The sequence below is a fragment of the Salmo salar genome, chromosome ssa10 (genome assembly GCF_905237065.1).
Source record: "Salmo salar chromosome ssa10, Ssal_v3.1, whole genome shotgun sequence".
Taxonomy (NCBI): Eukaryota; Metazoa; Chordata; class Actinopteri; order Salmoniformes; family Salmonidae; genus Salmo; species Salmo salar.
The window spans coordinates 26,021,443-26,036,937 of NC_059451.1; positions in this window are offsets into that span (position 1 = coordinate 26,021,443).

Genomic DNA, 15,495 nt, shown 5'->3' on the forward strand with positions numbered 1-15,495 from the left:
CCCGGCCCATCCAGGTATACCGCACACACACTTGTCGCACACACACCCCCCCCAGGCAGCGGAACGCCTGAGCGAGGCACACAGACACTACATTGACACTGCCCGCTCAGTCAAGTGCTTAAATCTGAACTTTGGATGAGATGGTCGCATTCCTGTGATTTCATTCTACAGCAGATTGTCATTGCTTAATTGAATTCTTAACTGGGCTATAAATTCAGCCACCTTAAATAGATGTGAACTGCTTTAGACAAGAGGACAATCTGCTAGTTAATCAAACCATTTGGGCCAGTCCAAAGTTTGTCTGTTCTAATAAAAAGCACAACATCTGCACAAAACCGAGTAATGAACGATCTTGTAACATTTTAGAATAAATCATTCTCGACAGAAAACATTGACGCTCACACACACACAGTTCTCTCGAGCTGCGCCTTATCTTCAGCTGTGTTTTTGTGAATGATGAGATGTTTTTCCCCAGGCAGGCAGGCCCGGAGCAGCGTGACAAGTGGCCCACGTGGAGGGGAGTGCTGCTGTGCTACAAAAGCTTCAGACAGCCCAGAAGTAGTGGGACTGGTCCAGCCAGTTACTCACTGGAGCTTTAGCAGCAGACCAGGACCAAACAAGAGATCATGCCACAGAACACCCACCCACTGGCTACCATTTTATCACAGGGGGCCCACTATCCGCCTGTGTGTTTTTGCATGCAATCGCTTTATCTGGATACCACCATGCTCGATGCAGGCTCATGAAACGACTGTAATGACAAGATGCTACAAGACGTACAGTACCACAGACAGTGTTCCTCCAGTCAAGCCCTGGGTTCACTCCTCTACAGTTAACACAGTGTTTATCCCCCTTTCATTGTGTCAATTACAGTGTCAATCACTCATCAGAGAATCAGATCAGCTGCGTGCTTAGCATGCATTCCAGCAGACTCATCTGAGCATTAAAATTCTTCTGCCATCTTTCTGTGACCCAATGACACAGCTGGATCCATTTCAAGAACAAGAGAGGTAAGGTGTCTTCCCCCAAGGAGACAGTAGCTGGGTGAGGGATCCACCTTGTAGTCTAAAGCAACCCCAGCTGTCTTCCTCCAGGCCTGAGACCTGAACACCATGACTACACGTCACATCACCATATTCTCATGGACTAGCAAGACATTAAGCAACAAGGCCTGTTATGGTGATTGATAGGGTGTGGAAAGGTGTGAAACTTGGGTCTGTGTGTGTATGCACCTGTCTGGGTCTCTTAATTATTCTAACCCATACTGTAGACAATAGCTTCTCTGATACAAACTACAAAGTGTAAATAGGATAATTTTGTCATAAAGTGACTTTGTCATGACTTACTTGGGTTTTGATTTTGACAGTGCTCCCTTGCCCAGTAACATGGGATACACAGCTGTGGTGATTGCGCTCTATCCAATCCTTCCGCAGAACACACAGACAGTGAGACAGACCTGCCCATCAGCACAGAGGACCTGACTTTGTTTACATAAGACAACACGCCACAACACGTTTACTCAAGAAATACTGTAGCAAACACAATAGCTAGATATCTTAGATTCATTCAGACTATTTTAAGGATGTGATACTGGCTTTGTTTCTGACTTGTCATTGGGGACAAACATCAGTAACTGTTGCATCGAACCACACCCCGAATCAAATCAAATGTTATTTGTCACATGCGCCGAATACAACAGGTGTAGGTAGACCTTACCGTGAAATGCTTACTTACAATCCTTAACCAACAATGCCGTTCAAGAGAGTTAAGAAAATATTTACTAAATAAACCATAATTTTTTTTAATAAATAAGTAACACAAGAAAATGACATAACAATAATGAGGCTATATACAGGGGGTACCAGTACCCGAGTCAATGTGCGGGGTACAGGTTAGTAGAGGTCATTTGTAAAGTGACTTGCTGAAACCTTGTTTTTATTAATGAACAACAGAGAAACACATGACGTATCGGTGAATTCAGTCGCTTTTTAATGTTACTGTTAACTACATAAAACTCATTTATGAGCAATAAATAAGCATAATATGAAAGCTACATAGAACGTAAGCAAAGCTTTATAATGCCCCTCAATCTATCCAGCAACCTTAATGATTGATAGTACTTTGTAGCTTTGTAAAGTGTATATTTACAATTTGGGAGTACTATCTTTTGTAATGGGTCAAAACTAGATTAGCAACTGGGGGGTGGGGTGGATTTGCAGGAAGGGGGTAGTTAGATTTTTTTTTTTTTATCCCGCACTCCTCTGTCATTGTAGGTAGTAATGGAGCATGACAGTTCCATGGTTTTTTAATGACCTTTCACCCCTGAAATGGTGCCATGGAAGCCCCCCCTAACAGAGCCAGTATGTAGACCTCACCGCATTGTTTCATCAGATTAGTGGAGATTGCTGGAAAACTCCAGCGGACGTGTAGCTTGTGTGCACAGTAAGCCTGTCATGATCGTCTCCTCTTCCCTACTTCTCAAAAAACTACCAAAACCAGTTCCCAAGCTCATTACATGTGCTCCTTTCTACATTACACACGCACGAATGGAAGGGGGGGGGGGCAATAAATCCCAGAGAAGAATTACAGTTTGAAAATGTATCACTTTACTTGAGTGGTCCAAAATTTGAAGAGGCTCGGAATGTCTGTGTGGAAAAAAAAGAAACACTCAGTATTGGCAATTAAAATCCAAATGGACAAGACACTTAGTACTGTTAACGCTGGCCCCTTAGTTAGAACCAATTTCCCCCAGCTATACAACTTATAATTATCCTGATGTTAATCGCAGCAAGATGACTGTGAGGGATTGGCCTTTCCCCTCGCTTTTATTCTGACTCAGATCTTATCTCGTTGAAAAGCTATGTCAGAACGGGGTCTCTGCTCAACACTAGGATGTTTTTCTCCTAACTAATTTGATAGAAAGGGGAATAAATGTGTTGCCTCTTGGCAGGATGCAACCTGGACTCACGAGGTACAACTAACATAATAAATGTAAATCTGGGACACTAACTACACTGAACAAAAATATAAACACAATATGTAAAGTGTTGGTCCCATGTTTCATGAGCTAAAATAAAAGATCCCAGAAATGTTCCACACGCACAAAAAGCTTATTTCTCTTTGAGGAAGCGTGCGATTGTCATACTGACTGCAGGAATGTCTACCAGAGCTGTTGACAGATCATTTCATGTTCATTTCTCTAACATAAGCCGCCTCCAACGTTGTTTTAAATAATTTTTAAGTGCGTTTAACCAGCCTCACAAGCGCAGACCACGTGTATAGCGTTGTGTGGGCGAGAGGTTTGTTGATGTCAACTTGTGAACAGAGTGCCCATGGTGGCGGTGGGGTTATGGTATGGGCAGGCATAAGCTACGGACAATGAACACAATTGCATTTTATCGATGGCAACTGGAATGCACAGAGATTACGCAACGAGATCCTGAGGTCCAGTGTCGTGCCATTCATCTGCCGTCATAACCTCATGTTTCAGCATGATAATCCACGGCCCCATGTTGCAAGGATCTGTATACAATTCCTGGAAGCTGAAAATGCCCCAGTTCTTCCATGGCCTGCATACAAAACAGACTTGTCACCCATTCAGCATGTTTGGGTGAACGGAGCAAAGTACAGAGAGATCCTTGATGGAAACCTGCTCCAGAGCGCTCAGGACCTCAGACTGGGGCGAAGGTTCACCTTCCAAAAGGACAATGACCCGAAGCACACAGCCAATACAACACAAGATTGGCTTTCAGGACAAGTCTCTGAATGTCCTTGTGTGGCCCAGCAAGAGCCCGGACTTGAACCCGATCAAACATCTCTGGAGAGACCTGAAAATAGCTGTGCAGCAACGCTTCCCATCAAACCTTGATGAGCTTGAGAGGATCTGCAGAGAAGAATGGGATAAACTCCCCAAATACAGTTGTGCCAAGCTTGTTGCGTCATAGCCAGACTTGAGGCGGTAATCGCTGCCAAAGGTGCTTCTACAAAGTACTGAGTAAAGTGTCTGAATACTTATGTAATTGTGATTTTAGTTATAAATGGAAAAATACTATTTAAGCAATTTTAGAGTAAGGCTGTTACGTAACAGAATGTGGAAAAAGTCTGAATACTTTCCGAATGCACTGTATATTTTTGTTCAGTATAGTATGATATGTTTCATTTCATATGGTATGTATTAATTTGTAGATTTCCATTATCGTTTTCTTATGATATTGTGCAAATTACAATTCGTATGATATGTTACGAATTGCAATTCGTACAATATGTTAGAAATTTGCTAAACTTAATATATGTTACAAATTCCAATTTGTTGTGGCTAACTTTAGCTAGGTGGCTAACACTAACGTTAGCTAGGTTGCTTATGTTAGCTAGGACAGGGGTTAGGGGTTAAGGTTAGGAATTAGGTTAAAGGGTTAAAGTTAGGGGAAGGGTTAGCTAACATGCTAAGTAGTAGCTAAAAAGTAGTAAGTAGTTTCAAATTCGCTAAAATGCTAAAGTTGTCCATGATGAGATTCAAACGTGCAACCTTTATGTTTTTTTATTTTATTTTTTATTTCAACTTTATTTAACCAGGTAGGCCAGTTGAGAACAAGTTCTCATTTACAACTACGACCTGGCCAAGACAAAGCAAAGCAGTGCAACAAACAACAACATAGAGTTACACATAAACAAATGTACAGTCAATAACACAATAGAAAAATCTATGTACAGTGTGTGCAAATGGTGTGAGGAGGTAAGGCAATAAATAGGCCATAGAAGCGATGTAATTGCAATTTAGCAAATTAACACTGGAGTGATAGATGTGCAGATGATGATGTGCAAGTAGAAATACTGGTGTGCAAAAGAGCAAAAAAGTAAATCAAAATAATATGGAGGTAGGTAGATTGGATGGGCTATTTACAGATGGGCTGTGTACAGGTGCAGTGGTCAGTTAGCTGCTCAGATAGCTGATGTTTAAAGTTAGTGAGGGAGATATAAGTCTCCAACTCCTGTGACTTTTGCAATTAGTTCCAGTCATTGGCAGCAGAGAACTGGAAGGAAAGGCGGCCAAAGAGGTGCTGGCTTTGGGGATGACCAGTGAGATATACCTGGTGGAGCGCGTGCAATGGTTGGGTGTTGTTATCGTGACCAGTGAGCTGAGCTAAGGTGGAGCTTTACCTAGCAAAGACTTATAGATGACCTGGAGCCAGTGGGTCTGGCGACGAATATGAAGCGAGAGCCAGCCAACGAGAGCATACAGGTCGCAGTGGTGGGTGGTATATGGGGCTTTGGTTACAAAACGGACGGCACTGTGATAGACTGCATACAGTTTGCTGAGTAGAGTGTTGGAGGCTATTTTGTAAATGACATCGCCAAAGTCGAGGATCGGTAGGAAAGTCAGTTTTACGAGGGTATGTTTGGCGGCGTGAGCGAAGGAGGCTTTGTTGTGAAATAGGAAGCCGATTCTAGATTTAATTTTGGATTGGCGATATTTAATATGAGTCTAGAAGGAGAGTTTACAGTCTAGCCAGACACCTAGGTATTTGTAGTTGTCCACATGTTCTAAGTCAGAACCGTCCAGAGTAGTGATGCTAGTCGGGCGGGCGGGTGCGGGCAGCGATCGGTTGAAAAGCAGTTTTACTAGTGTTTAAGAGCAGTTGGAGGCCACGGAAGGAGTGTTGTATGGCATTGAAGCTCATTTGGAGGTTTGTTAACACAGTGTCCAAAGAAGGGCCAGATGTATACAGAATGGTGTCGTCTGCATAGAGGTGGATCAGGGAATCACCTGCAGAAAGAGCGACATCATTGATATATACAGAGAAAAAAGTTGGCCCGAGAATTAAACCCTATGGTACCCCCAAAGGGACTGCCAGAGGTCCGGACAACAGGCCCTCCGATTTGACACACTGAACTCTATCTGAGAAGTAGTTGGTGAACCAGGTGAGGCAGTCATTTGAGAAACCAAGGCTGTTGATTCTGCCGATAAGAATGTGGTGATTGACAGTCGAAAGCCTTGGCCAGGTTGATGAAGACGGCTGCACAGTACTGTCTTTTCTCGATGGCGGATATGATATCGTTTAATACCTTGAGCGTGGCTGAGGTGCACCCGTGACCAGCTCGGAAACCGGATTGCACAGCGGAGAAGGTACGGTAGAATTCTAAATGGTCAGTGATCTGTTTACTAACTTGGCTTTCGAAGACCTTAGAAAGGCAGGGCAGGATAGATATAGGTCTGTAACAGTTTGGGTCTAGAGTGTCACCCCCTTTGAAGAGGGGGATGACCGCGGCAGCTTTCCAATCTTTGTGGATCTTGGTTGATACGAAAGAGAGGTTGAACAGACTGATAATAGGGGTTGCAACAATGGCAGCGGATAATTTTAGAAAGAGAGGGTCCAGATTGTCTAGCCCAGCTGATTTGTAGGGGTCCAGGTTTTGCAGCTCTTTCAGAACATCTGCTATCTGGATTTGGGTGAAGGAGAAGCTGGTGAGGCTTGGGCAAGTAGCTGCGGGGGGTGCGGAGCTGTTGCCCGGGCTTAGGGTAGCCAGAAGGAAAGCATGGCCAGCCGTAGAGAAATGCTTCTTGAAATTCTCGATTATCGTGGATTTATCGGTGGTGACAGTGTTTCCTAGCCTCAGTGCAGTGGGCAGCTGGGAGGAGGTGCTCTTATTCTCCACCGCAGGATGTTTTTGTGCTGGTCGAGGGCAGTCAGGTCTGGAGTGAACCAAGAGCAATATTTGTTCTTAGTTCAACATTTTTTGAAAGTGGCATGCTTATTTAAGATGGTGAGGAAATCACTTTTAAAGAACGACCAGGCATCCTCTACCGACGGGATGAGGTCAATATTCTTCCAGGATACCCGGGCCAGATTGATTAGAAAGGCCTGCTCGCGGAAGTGTTTTAGGAAGCATTTGACAGTGATGAGGGGTGGTCGTTGGACCGCAGACCCATAGCGGATGCAGGCAATGAGGCAGTGATCGCTGAGATCCTGATTGAAAACAGCAGAGGTGTATTTGGAGGGCAAGTTGGTCAGGATAATATCTATGAGGGCGCCCATGTTTACGGATTTAGGGTTGTACCTGGTGGGTTCCTTGATAATTTGTGTGAGATTGAGGGCATCTAGATTAGATTGTAGCACTGCTGGGGTGTTAAGCATATCCCAGTTTAGGTCACCTAACAGAACGAAATCAATTCACATATGGTGTCCAGGGCACAGCTGGGAGCTGAGGGGGGGTCTATAACATGTGGCAACAGTGAGAGACTTATTTCTGGAGAGATTCATTTTTAATATGTTGCTAGATGTTTGTGTTATATGCCCACCAATCCACCCCGACCAACCACCCTACTTTCGTTTTTGCCTTAAGTAACCTTCTGTCTTCTGTAACCATACCAAATGTAACATATCATACTAATTTGAGTGTTCCGGATTTACATTTAGTATGTTATGTTTAGTTTCTGAGACCAGGCTGCAGTATGTGGTGGAGAGTAAAGGGGTGAAAGGGAGCTAACTCCACTCTGTAGAGCTTGGAGACAGCATACACACACACAGACAGACAACAGACTTACAGCCCAGGGGCATCACTCACCCCCCCCCCCCAGCCTGCTGCCTGGAGACTGGCTTTGAACAAGCAGGGGACAGGGGGACAAGGACAGATCTCTCTCTGCTTTTGGAACACTTCCTACAGGAAGTAGGCAGTATTTTATCCTCCAGGGATCAGCTAATTAGTGACTCCAAATTAGGTTCATAGCATTCACTATACAAACGCATATGCTTGAAAGAAACAATATTCCACAACATTCACTGAACAAAAATATAAACGCAACATGTAAAGTGTTGGTCCCATGTTTCGTGAGCTAAAATAAAAGATCCCAGAAATGTTCCATACGCACAAAAAGCTTATTTCGCTCAAATTTGTTTACATCACTGTTAGTGAGTATTTCTCTTTTGCCAAGATAATCCATCCACCTGACAGATGTGGCATATCAAGATGCTGGTTAAACTGCATGATCATTACACAGGTGCACCTTGTGCTGGGGGACAATAAAAGGCCACTCTAAAATGTTCAGCTTTGTCAAACAACACAATGCCACAGATGTCTCAAGTTTTGAGGGAGCGTGTAAACTGCAGGAATGTCCACCAGAGCTGTTGCCAGAGAATTTAATGTACATTTCTCTACCATAAGCCGCCTCCAACGTTGTTTTAGAGAATTTGGCAGTACGTCCAATTGGCCTCACAACCGCAGACGTGTTTTTTAATTGCATCGTGTGGGCGAGTGGTTTGCTGATGTCAACGTTGTGAACAGAGTACCGCATGGTGGCGGTGGGGTTATGGTATGAGCAGGCATAAGCTACAAACAACGAACACAATTGCATTTTATCGATGGCAATTTGAATGCACAGATGTACAGTGATGAGATCCTGAGGCCCATAGTCATCCCATTTATTCACTGCCATCACCTCATATTTCAACATGTTAATGCTTAGCCCCATGTCGCAGGGATCTGTACACAATTCCTGGAAGCTGAACATGTCCCAGTTCTTCCATAGCCTGCACACTCACCAGACATGTCACCCATTGAGCTGTGTGGGATGCTCTGGATCACCATGTACGACAGTGTGCTCCAGCTCCCGCCATTATCCAGTGACTTGAAGAGGAGTGGGGACAACATTCCACAGGCCACAATCAAACAGCCTGATCAACTCTATTGCATACGAAGGAGATGTGTCGCGCTGCATGAGGAAAATGGTGGTCACACCAGATACTGACTGGTTTTCTGATCCACGCTCCTACCTTTTTATTTAAAGTATCTGTGACCAACAAATGCATATCTGTGAAATCCATAGATTAGGGCCTAATTAATGTTTTTCAATTGACTGATTTCCATATACGAACTGCAACTAAGTAAAATCTTCTAAATATATATTTTTGTTCAGTATATTTTTTCCCCCACAAGTTGTAATGCACCTACACAGAATATTAAAACTATATTAAACAGTAATTCAATGAAATGACAACATTTTCTGATGGCAAATTAATGTTAAAGTTTCCATTCAAATTCCATGAAAATGTGGAAATTGAAACTCATTAATCAAGGAATAGCAACATGCTACTCAACAGGTCAGACTGGTGTGTCTGCTAACCGACGGGGGATTGGGCAGATGTGTGTGTGGTAGGGAAGGACAGAGAGCGTGATTCCGGCTGTAACACCAGCATGTCAGGCATCAGTGGGACTTCTCCTGTCGTTAGCCTCAGCAGCTGTCAGCGCGCTGTGGCGAGCACCGAGACGACTTGTGACAAGCCCCCAGTGAAGCAGAAAAGGAGGGCCAGTGACGGCGGGGCGAGGAGGCCCAACGCAGATGTCCTGTGACAGCTCTCCGCTGGGCTGGGGTGCAGCTGGAAGCAGCTGTCTAGCCTGCTGGAGGAAGGGAAAGGCAACCCCTCTCCCCCATGCCCCCCTCTGTACCTCCCCTGTGCCCCCCCTCTCCTTTCCACCCATCCCGCAGCTGTATCCAAAAATGAGGGGACAGTTTGAGATGAGGTAATGAGTGAACCGAGAAAGCCCGATGGAGACTCCGCCCCCATTCCCATACTGTAGGTACCTAACTAACAAACTAAGCACCCGCTCTAATGACAGCAGTCTGTCTCAGTGAGCCAGTTAGAAACAGCAGCAGTACCCTGTGGTGACCTCATGCCTCACTGTCTGTCTGTCCTTCAACCTGTTTACAGCACACAGGGTCAGGAGGGGTCAGGCAGAAGATTGGGGCCCCATTTCAGATGACATGTCACATCTCTCTGCATTTCTACAGACATCGAGGTCATCCCTCTTTCACTAAGCAGTCCATCTCTTCAGTAAAGACAGCACTGTGGTGATGAACAAGATTATCACATTATTATGTGTCCAATAAAGAAAATGCATATTTTGACCAATTTATAAAATTATATGTTGTGTAGATAATCCTCTATGAAAACCAATGGTGCAAACTTCATGTCTTTATCCTAATCCGTTCAAAAGTTATTGGAATTTTTACCCTTGTAGGATGAACAAAAGTGGTAAAAAATAAGAAAAATTGCACAGCATCACGACAGCTAGGCTGAATGCTGCGTGAGAATGAAGGCAAACTGACAGGTTCACTCTCTCATTGGACTCCTCGTCTTTCTTTTTGAATCTGCAGGACATAAAACAATTTAGAGGTAAGATTTTGAGACATGAAATACTTTTTTCATCTTTTAGTATACGCTTTTCATATTCATTTGAAATTCCTGTTCTTTTTCGAAGATTTCTCACAAGAACATGCTCTGTGAAATATCAACGGAGCACTGAGCGTACCGCAAGCATTTTATTCTCACAGCCTTTTACATTTAATTCAGCTCGTGTCATCCAAATGGATCTTTTTGTGACCCATGGAAACAACTTTGAAGATGACCACCACAACATGTAAAATCCTCAAAAGTTGCGGCGAGAAAGATGCACCGCTCTGTCAACAGAGCTCAGTGTTTATTATCGGATGTATTAGGGTACAAAATCCACCTTGTTGGATATACTGTTGATGAAATGATAGAGAAAGACCACACTGTATGATTAAGAACACGAATAATCATATTTGTCTTGGTAAAAGGTATTTTATAACATAAGGAAGTGAAATTTCACCACCAAAGCGGGTTTTTACCCACTCTGGGCAGAGTAGACAGAGTAGTAACTGTACCCGATCCTGTAGGTTCATGCTCTACAACATTCGCAGAGTACGACCCTGCCTCACACAGGAAGCGGCGCAGGTCCTAATCCGGGCACTTGTCATCTCCCGTCTGGATTACTGCAACTCGCTGTTGGCTGGGCTCCCTGCCTGTGCCATTAAACCCCTACAACTCATCCAGAACGCCGCAGCCCGTCTGGTGTTCAACCTTCCCAAGTTCTCTCACGTCACCCCGCTCCTCCGCTCTCTCCACTGGCTTCCAGTTGAAGCTCGCATCCGCTACAAGACCATGGTGATTGCCTACGGAGCTGTGAAGGGAACGGCACCTCCATACCTTCAGGCTCTGATCAGGCCCTACACCCAAACAAGGGCACTGCGTTCATCCACCACTGGCCTGCTGGCCCCCCTACCTCTGAGGAAGCACAGTTCCCGCTCAGCCCAGTCAAAACTGTTCGCTGCTCAGGCACCCCAATGGTGGAACAAGCTCCCTCACGACGCCAGGACAGGGGAGTCAATCACCACCTTCCGGAGACACCTGAAACCCCACCTTTTTAAGGAATACCTAGGATAGGATAAAGTAATCCTTCTAACCTCCCCCCCTTAAAAGATTTAGATGCACTATTGTAAAGTGGTTGTTCCACTGAATATCATAAGGTGAATGCACCATTTTGTAAGTCGCTCTGGATAAGAGCGTCTGCTAAATGACTTAAATGTAATGTAAATGTAGACACCCTATATTATGATACTATGTATAAAAAATATTGACAAACTATCTGACATTTTAAACACTCTACTCTTTATTTTCTAGATGTATTTTTTTGTAATTGTGCTTTCCCTGCCTGCCCACCAAAAATGGTCAGTAAAATATTGTATTTTGTAGAAGATGCCCAAGATGGCGTAGCGTTCAGACGTCTTTTGTCCTCGTCTTGTCGTGTCCCGTCTATAAATCGTATATATATATCTTTTTATATCTCTTTCTCTTCACATGTATTTTTTACATTTTTCTTAACCTCAACTTCAACATAGTGTCCTGCAATCTGCCTCACCCAATGTGGTATGGATCTGCTATTTTCTTTACTTTGAACTGGAACCCCCAACAGATGCTAGCCAGCTAACTAGCTACTAGCTAGTAGTCAGCTAGCCACTGCTAGCGGTCGTCAGCTACATTTAGCCCAGACAACTCTCGCCAGTCTGCACAGCGTGACTCAAACCAGAGAAAATCTGACTTATTTTTCTCCATATCTCCGGATTCCTACCGCAAGCTCTGAACCTTTTCACCTGAATCATCGCAGCTAGCTAGCTGCTATCCGAGTGGCCACTCCTGGCTAACGTCTCTGTCCCGAAGCAAGAACCAACTAGCCTGGAGCTAGCCTTTGCTAAGCCCATCTCCCGGCTAGCCGAAGAGGTCCATCAGCCACTCCTTGGGCTACAATACCTATTTTGCCAATTGGCCTGGACCCCCGCCGACCCATCACGGCTAGACTACCGACGTAATTCGACTGAGGGTTTTTTTTCAACTGGCTCCTCCGTCGCGACGTCCCCTGAATGCCCATCTGCTAGCCTGCTAGCCACGGCCCGCTAGCTGTCCAGAGCATATAGGACTGTTATCTTAATAGGCCCATCGGACAAATTCTTTGGCCACTATACCTATTTTGCCATTTGGCCTGGACCCTTTCACCACATGGAGCCCTGCTGATCCACGACGACTGGTCTGCCGATGTTACAGCACGAGGGGGCTACAACTGACTTCTTCCGTCGCGACGTCCCTCTAAGGCCTTTCTTCTAGCTTGCTAGCTCCGGCCCGCTAGCTGCCTGAATCGCCATGTCTCCGGCCCACCTGAGCCACTCACTGGACCCCTATGATCACTCGGCTACGCATGCCTCTCCCTAATGTTAATATGCCTTGTCCATTGCTGTTTTGGTTAGTAATTATTGCCTTATTTCACTGTAGAGCCTATAGCCCTGCTCAATATTCCTTAGTTAACCCTTTAGTTCCACCTCCCACACATGTGATGACCTCACCTGGTTTAAATTATGTTTCTAGAGACAATATCTCTCTCATCGTCACTCAATACATAGGTTTACCTCAACTGTATTCACATCCTACCATACCTTTGTCTGTACACATTATGCCTTGAATCTATTCTACCGTGCCCAGAAACCTGCTCCTTTTACTCTCTGTTCCAAACGTACTAGACGACCAGGACTTATAGCCTTTAGCCGTTCACTTATCCTACTCCTTCTCTGATCCTCTGGTGATGTAGAGGTTAATCCAGGCCCTGCAGTGCCTAGCTCCACTCCCACTCCCCAGGGGCTCTCATTTGTTGACTTCTGTAACCGTAAAAGCCATGCATGTTAACATTAGAAGCCTCCTCCCTAAGTTTGTTTTATTCACTGCCTTAGCACACTCTCCCGACCCGGATGTCCTAGCCGTGTCTGAATCCTGGCTTAGTAAGACCACCAAAAACCCTGAAATTTCCATCCCTAACTATAACATTTTCCGACAAGATAGAACTGCCAAAGGGGGCGGAGTCGCAATCTACTGCAGAGATAGCCTGCAGAGTTCTGTCTTACTATCCAGGTCTGTGCCAAAGCAATTTGAACTTCTACTTTTAAAAATCCACCTTTCCAGAAACAAGTCTCTCACCGTTGCCACTTGCTATAGACCACCTTCTGCCCCCAGCTGTGCCCTGGACACCATATGTGAATTGATTGCTCCCCATCTATCTTCAGAGCTTGTGCTGTTAGGTGACCTAAACTGGGTCATGCTTAACAACCCGGCCATCCTACAATCTAAGCTTGATGCCCTCAATCTCACACAAATTATCAATAAACCTACCAGGTACAACCCTAAATCCATAAACACAGGCACCCTGATAGATTTCATCCTAACCAACCTGCCCTCCAAATACACCTCTGCTGTCTTCAACCAGGATCTCAGCAATCACTGCCTCATTGCCTGCGTCCGTAATAGGTCTGCGGTCAAACGATCGCTGTCATCACTGTCAAACGCTCCCTAAAACACTTCAGCAAGCAGGCCTTTCTAATCGACCTGGCCCGTGTATCCTGTAAGGATATTGACCTCATTCTGTCAGTAGAGGATGCCTGGTTATTCTTTAAAAGTGCTTTATTCACCATCTTAAATAAGCATGCCCCATTCAAATAATGTAGAACCAGGAACAGATATAGCCCTTGGTTCACTCCAGACCTGACTGCCCTTGACCAGCACAAAAACATCCTGTGGCGTTCTGCATTATCATTGAATAGCCCCCGCGATATGCAACTTTTCAGGGAAGTTAACCAGGCAGTTAAGAAAGCAATGGCTAGCTTTTTCAAACAGAAATGTTCCAAGCACAAACTCCAAAAAGTTCTGGGACACTGTAAAGTCCATGGAGAATAACAGCTCCTCCCAGCTGCCCACTGCACTGAGGCTAGGAAACACTGTCACCACCGATAAATCCGCAATAATTGAGAATTTCAATAAGCATTTTTCTACGGCTGGCCATGCTTTTCACCTGGCTACCCCTACCCCGGTCAACAGCCCTGCGCCCCCCACAGCAACCCGCCCAAGCCTCCCCCATTTCTCCTTCACCCAAATCCAGATAGCTGATGTTCTGAAAGAACTGTAAAATCTGGACCCCTACAAATCAGCCGGGCTAGACAATCTGGAACCTCTCTTTCTAAAATTATCAGACGAAATTGTTGCAACACCTATTACTAGCCTGTTCAACCTCTCTTTTGTATTGTCTGAGATCCAAAAGATTGGAAAGCTGCCGCGGTCATCCCCCTCTTCAAAGGGGGATACACTCTAGACCCAAACTGCTACAGACCTATATCTATCCTACCCTGCCTTTCTAAGGTCTTCGAAAAACAAGTTAACAAACAGATCACCGACCATTTCGAATCCCACCATACCTTATCCGCTATGCTATCTGGTTTTTGAGCTGGTCATGGGTGCACCTCAGCCAGGCTCAAGGTCCTAAACGATATCATAACCGCCATCGATAAGAGACATTACTGTGCAGCTGGATTCATCAACCTGGCCAAGGCTTTCGACTCTGTCAATCACCATATTCTTATCAGCAGACTCAACAGCCTTGGTTTCTCAAATGACTGCCTCGCCTGGTTCACCAACTACTTCTCAGACAGAGTTCAGTATGTCAAATCGGAGGGCCTGTTGTCCGGACCTCTGGCAGTCTCTATGGGGGTGCCACAGGGTTCAATTCTCGGGCCGACTCTCTTCTCTGTATACATCAATGATGTCGCTCTTGCTGCTGGTGATTCTCTGATCCACCGCTACGCAGACGACACCATTCTGTATACATCTGGCCCTTGTTTGGACATTGTGTTAGCTAACCTCCAGATGAGCTTCAATGCCATACAACTCTCCTTCCATGGCCTCCAACTGCTCTTAAATGCAAGTAAATCTAATTGCATGCTCTTCAACCGATCGCTGCCCACACCTGCCCGCCCATCCAGCCTCACTACACTGGACGGTTCTGACTTAGAATATGTGGACAACTACAAATACCTAGGTGTCTGGTTAGACTGTAAACTCTCCTTCCAGACTCACATTAAGCATCTCCAATCCAAAATTAAATCTATCCTATTTCGCAACAAAGCATCCTTCACTCGTGCTGCCAAACATACCCTCGTAAAACTGACTATCCTACCAATCCTTGACTTCGGCGATGTCATTTACAAAATAGCCTCCAACACTCTACTCAGCAAATTGGATGCAGTCTATCACAGTGCCATCCGTTTTGTCACCAAAGCCCCATATACTACACACCACTGTGACCTGTATGCTCTCGTTGACTGGCTCT